We start from the raw sequence: 6,883 nt of genomic DNA, 5'->3' as shown, positions 1-6,883 counted from the left end.
TAGCCTATCCCTTCACCAGGATATCTTCCCAACCCAGGAATTGAACCCAGGTCTCCTGCATTACAGGCGGATTCTTTATCAACTAAGCTACCAGGGAAGCCCTATATAATGTATACACTCATGCATTTATGATGTGCATAGTGTACATATATGTATCTACATTATATAATGCATTAACTATTTAGTAACTGTGTATAACATTTCACAGCATATGTCCAGGCATATACACCAGAAATTTGAAGTCATTCTAAGTTCAAGATCCTCAGAAACTCTTCAGCTGGTGTTATCAAGTGACCACTCCTGGTTAATTTCTGGTATGTGTTAATTAATTCCTTCAATAAATATTTCCTGAACACCTGCCATATCCTCAAGTCCAAAAAGAAGTACTGAACTAAACACATATGATTCTTGACTTTTTGGAGCATATATTTAGGGAAGAATATGTATAATAACATTGAAAATTGCAGTGAAAGTTGTGAGCAGAGAGCTGTATTACTGATTAGGGCAGAAATGAAGGCCCCCAGAGGAAGGGATGTGGAGGCTGAGGTCAGAGGACTGAGAAGCAGTTACCCCAAGAATGGGAAGAAGAACATTTCAGGCAGAAGCATCAGCACATGCAAAACCTTGAAAGTGGAAAAATATTCCATGTCCTCCATAAAATGAGATAAAGCTCTTATGAAATATGGCAAATGAGGGAGAGACACTGCAGGTGGATGATGAGAGTAGAGGCCAAGATCGTGCACCTCTGACCCAAAGACCTTGCTAAGTAATTTGGATTACATCCCAGGTTTGGTGAGATCACTCTAGAGTCCATGTGGAGAATGAGTGGGAGACAGGCAATGTTGTTTTCCTGAAAGTTTTACTTTTGCTTTAGGTTTGAAGGATTCATTAACAAAAGACACCACTCATTACACACACAAATAGTTTTAAATTTTTATAGATGATCATTTGAATTAATTTAAATATGCAGTCATTAAAAGAAAAGAAATAGAAACAATAGAGAAAAGTAACAGCACATACATCACCAAATTGGGCCGACCAACATTCCTTAAACAGCTCTGTGAAGTCCCTTGTTAATAGCAATCTGGAGTCCTAACTGGGAAAAGTTCCTGAGTGGCGGATCAACCCCATGGGTAAGACTTCAAATTGCAGTTTGTGGGTCTCCTGCTTATAATTCCAGGCCACAGATATCATCATCAAAATTGCATGCAAAACTGCAGCTCCACTTTTACTTCAACCTTTTTGCAATGCTATTTGTTTTACCTTGTGAGTCATAGGATTTTGTTAGACCTTGGGAGTTGACTAGACCTCCAGGGGCTCAAGAATTGTAAGACCCACTCCATTTCTTATCTAGAGTGCCATCTGATTTGCTGTTCTTGTAGGCATGGAATCCAGGCAATGTCCAGGCAGGTCAAAGTCCTGCTTTCCTGTTTCTGAACTTGAACATGACTTATTCCATTTTAATTTTTCTAACGAATGTGGAGGGAGGGGAGATGGGACAGAAGGCCACCCAGCAGCTCCAATGAGAGATGGTGAACCATTATGGGGAGTGGAGATGGAAAATCAGTGAATTTAAAGTATTTAAAGTGTATCTTCCATCTACCAGATGGAAAATGATGTTTTCAAGAATGACCACAAGGTTTCTAACTTGAGTAATCAGGTTCATTATGTTGCCCTTGACTCAAATGGGAACTATCCAGTGAGAAACAACTTTGGTGAATTAAAAAAAAAAGAATATTTTGTTTGACAGAAGTCATTGTGCATTTGAGTGGAGACATTAAATATAGATGTGAGGTGTGAGCTGGTCAGGGCCTTTCAACACTGGTGTCATTTGAGATTTTGGGTCCAGTTAACATCTTGGAGACTGTAGAATGTTCAGTGCCATCTCCAGCCTCTACACACCATATGCCAGTGACACTCCTCTTGCTCTGACAATAAACCTGTCTGCAGACATTGCCAAATGTCCTCAGGGGTAAAACCACCACTGACTGAGAATGAATGGCTTAGAAATATAGTTGGGAATTGTCAAAATATGGATGAAATTTAAAATCCATGAAAGCAGAAGAAATTACCCAGGTGCTTTCAGTTCCTGCAAGATTAAAAAATATCCATAAAAAGTATCAAAAAATGCAGAATTCTTCCATTAGGGTTGAAATGTTTGATAAAATCTTTCTATCAGAATGTAACATTGAGAACATATAAAAAAGAAAATGCCTAGGCAATGGTACTGAAATATAATATAAAATAACTACTATTCAGTTCAGTTCAGTCGCTCAGTCATTTCTGACTCTTTGCGACCCCATGAATTGCAGCACACCAGGCCTCCCTGTCCATCACCAACTCCCGGAATTCACTCAGACTCACGTCCATCGAGTCAGTGATGCCTTCCGGCCATCTCATCCTCTGTTGTCCCCTTCTTCTCCTACCCCCAATCCCTCCCAGTATCAGAGTCTTTTCCAATGAGCCAACTCTTCGCATGAGGTGGCCAAAGTACTGGAGTTTCAGTTTTAGCATCATTCCTTCCAAAGAAATCCCAGGGCTGATCTCCTTCAGAATGGACTGGTTGGATCTCCTTGCAGTCCAAGGGACTCTCAAGAGTCTTCTCCAACACCACAGTTCAAAAGCATCAATTCTTCGGCACTCAGCTTTCTTCACAGTCCAACACTCACATCCATGCATGACCACTGGAAAAACTGTAGCCTTGACTAGACAGACCTTTGTTTGCAAAGCAATGTCTCTGCTTTTCAATCTCCGCTATCTAGGTTGGTCATAACTTTCCTTCCAAGGAGTAAGCGTCTTTTAATTTCATGGCTGCAGTCACCATCTGCAGTGATTTTGGAGCCCAAAAAATAAAGTCTGACACTGTTTCCACTGTTTCCCCATCTATTTCCCATGAAGTGATGGGACTGGATGCCATGATCTTCGTTTTCTGAATGTTGAGCTTTAAGCCAACTTTTTCACTCTCCATTTTCACTTTCATCAAGAGGCTTTTGAGTTCCTCTTCACTCTGCCATAAGGGTGGTGTCATCTGCATATCTGAGGTGATTGATATTTCTCCCGGCAATCTTGATTCCAGCTTGTGCTTCTTCCAGCCCAGCGTTTCTCATGCTGTACTCTGCATGTAAGTTAAATAAGCAGGGTGACAATATACAGCCTTGATGTACTCCTTTTCTATTATATGATGATAAAAGAAGGAATGGAATTTAATAAACATGGAGCTGTTGTTTATTATAAACATATCAGCTGTTAGCCTGACTTTGGAGGTGCAGAGTTTACTTACCACACGAAGAGAAAATGGAACTTGAATTTTAATAACTATGCAGGGACTGTATGAAGAAAAGATTCAGAGCTCCTCAAGAAAAACATTCTATCATAAATGCTGGGCTGTAGAAACCTGACGCTTCAGTGAAAAGTGAAAATGAAATATCTATCTCTCACCCAATGTTTAACAAGCAAGTTCCTATATCTGGTGTCAGGAAAAAGGTTCCCCTCACCAATCCAAAGATTTGGAGGCTGACCTTTATCTGAGAAGGCCAGACTGCCCAGCTGAGACACTAATATAAGGTGGTCCTTGGGATAACTTTGGGATGTATAGAAGAAATAACTCAGCACTTCCTTGGAGCATCATCCTCAGAACCAGTCAGTACCTGAGACTCCAGTGAAAAACAAGCTCCTCTCAAAGAAGAAAAAAGTTTTAAATTAAAATATAAAGAACACATTTACTGAAAGTTTACAAGAAAATCATTGCTTTAATCATTTGAAACAATAAATAATGTGAAACTTACTATAAATTAATAATGTGCTAAATGAAAATGAAAATCATTTTCATGATTAAATATGTATATATGTATTTATATGTATACATATATAAGTGGCACAGTTGGTAAAGAATCTGATTGCCACAGGAGACTCAGAAGATGAGGGTTTGACTCTGGGTTGGGAAAATCCCCTGGAATAAAAATGGCAACCCACTCCAGTATCCTTGCCTGGAAAATCCCATGGACAGAGGAGCCTGGGGAGCTACAGTCCATGGGGCTAAAAAGAGTCAGACATGACTGAGCACACACCCACACGCAAGAAGAGCAAGAGGCCAGGAATAAATAAGACAAGATGAAAATCAGACAGTAGGCTCTTACTCTACAGAAACTGAAGAAATTGGAAGATAAAGATGAGAAAATATCACAGATTAAATCAGTAACAATAGTAAAAGAAAAAAGAAAGATGACTTTGTTGTGAAAGATAGTACAGAAAGGACCTGCACGTATCTATGAGGAATTCCAAAAAGACAGCACAGAGAGAAGAGAGATGCTGAAATAATGCAAGAGACAAAGCCCTCAAATTTCCAAAATTGAACAAAGACACAAATTCTCAAGTTGAAAATACTTTTAAAAAGCAGATCAAAAAAACCCACCAATACAGTATGCTGCTGCTGCTAAGTCGCTTCAGTCGTGTCCGACTCTGTGCAACCCCATAGATGGCAGCACACCAGGCTCCCCCGTCCCTGGGATTCTCCAGGCAAGAACACTGGAGTGGGTTGTCATTTCTTTCTCCAATGCATGAAAGTGAAAAGTGAAAGTGAAGTCGCTCAGTCGTGTCCGACTCTTAGTGACCCCATGGACTTCGGCCCACCAGGCTCCTCAGTCCATGGGATTTTCCAGGCAAGAGTGCTGGAGTGGGGTGCCATTGCCTTCTCCCCAATATAGTATACTAATGCATATATATGGAATTTAGAAAGATGGTAACGACAATCCTGTACGTGAGACAGCAAAGGAGACACAGATGTATAGAACGGTCTTTTGGACTCTGTGGGAGAATGGGGGGGGGATGATTTGGGAGAATGGCATTAAAGTATGTATAATATCATATAAGAAATGAATCGCCAGTCCAGGTTCGATGCAGGATACAGGAAAATTGGGGCTGGTGCACTGGGATGACCCAGAGGGATGATATGGGGAGGGAGGTGGGAGGGGGGTTCAGGATTGGGAACACGTGTACACTCGTGGCGGATGCATATTGATATATGGCAAAACCAATACAATATTGTAAATTAAAAATAAATAAATAAAAATAAAAGCAGATCATCCCGTAAATGGAATAGGGACAGATGACAAGAGGCAGTAAGATCTGTCTTGGGTGAACAACAGTTACAGAAGGTGGATCAGTGGTATCAGAGCAGCCAAGGCACAGGAACAACCCAGGTGCCCAGCAATAGACACCAGGCTTCAGAAGACGTAAGACAGATATGTACAATGGAATATTATTCAGCCATTAAAAGGAATGACACAATGCCATTTGCAGAGACCTAGAATAGATGTGGAAACAGTGGAAACAGTGTCAGACTTTATCTTTCTGGGCTCCAAAATCACTGCAGATGGTGATTGCAGCCAAGAAATTAAAAGACACTTACTCCTTGGAAGAAAAGTTATGACCAACCTAGATAGCATATTCAAAAGCAAAGACATTACTTTGTCAACAAAGGTCCGTCTAGTCAAGGCTATGGTTTTTCCAGTGGTCATGTATGGATGCAAGAGTTGGACTGTGAAGAAGGCTGAGCGCTGAAGAATTGATGCTTTTGAAGTGTGGTGTTGGAGAATACTCTTGAGAGTCCCTTGGACTGCAAGAAGATTCAACCAGTCCATCCTGAAGGAGATCAGCCCTGGGATTTCTTTGGAAGGCATAATGCTAAAGCTGAAACTCCAGTACTTTGGCCACCTCATGTGAAGAGTTGACTCATTGGTAAAGACTCTGATGCTGGGAGGGATTGGGGGCAGGAGGAGAAGGGGACAACAGAGGATGAGATGGCCGGAAGGCATCACTGACTCGATGGACGTGAGTCTGAGTGAACTCCGGAAGTTGGTGATGGACAGGGAGGCCTGGCGTGCTGCAATTCATGGGATTGCAAAGAGTCGGACATGACTGAATGACTGAACTGAACTGACATGGACCTAGAGGTTGTCATAAAATGTGAAGAAAGAGAACAGTAAATATCTTATATTAGCACATATATGTGGAATCTAGAAAAACAGTACAGATGAACTTACTGACTAAGCAGAAATAGAGTCACAGATATAGAGAACAAACTTGTGGTTACCAAAGGGGAGAGGAACAAATTAGGCCTTTGGGATTAACAGGTACAAACTGCTGTCCATAAAATAAGCAATGTCCATAAAGTAAGTAATCAACAAAGACTGACTATATAGCACAGGGAATTATACCCAGTATATTGTCATAAACTATAATGGTAGATGATCTGCAAAAAACCTGAATCACTAGCCTGTACATGTGAAGGTACCACAACATTGTAAATCAACTATATTTCAGGAAAAAAAAGGAATATTTTGGAGATTCATATCTGATTAAATTTGTTCCTGTGATTTCACTATATACAAGTGGAAAGTGAAAAAAAAAAAATCTACCTAAATATAACATTTTTCCTCCAGGGCACAAGGACCATCTAACACCAGAACTAAAGCTCTTCTGCTTCAATATACAAAATTTTATCTTGGGGACTTCTGTCTCAGATCAGATCAGTCGCTCAGTTGTGTCTGACTCTTTGCGACCCCATGAATCGCAGCACGCCAGGCCTCCATGTCCATCACCAACTCCCAGAGTTCACCCAGACTCACGTCCATCGAGTCAATGACGCCATCCAGCCATCTCATCCTCTGTCATCCCCTTCTCCTCCTGCCCCCAATCCCTCCCAGCATCAGAGTCTTTTCCAATGAGTCAACTCTTCGCATGAGGTGGCCCAAGTACTGGACTTTCAGCTTTAGCATCATTCCTTCCAAAGAAATCCCAGGGCTGATCTCCTTCAGAATGGACTGGTTGGATCTCCTTGCAGTCCAAGGGACTCTCAAGAGTCTTCTCCAACACCACAGTTCAA

This window comes from Bos indicus x Bos taurus, chromosome 17 (assembly GCF_003369695.1).
Source record: "Bos indicus x Bos taurus breed Angus x Brahman F1 hybrid chromosome 17, Bos_hybrid_MaternalHap_v2.0, whole genome shotgun sequence".
Taxonomy (NCBI): Eukaryota; Metazoa; Chordata; class Mammalia; order Artiodactyla; family Bovidae; genus Bos; species Bos indicus x Bos taurus.
Note: the sequence above shows the minus strand (reverse complement) of the source record.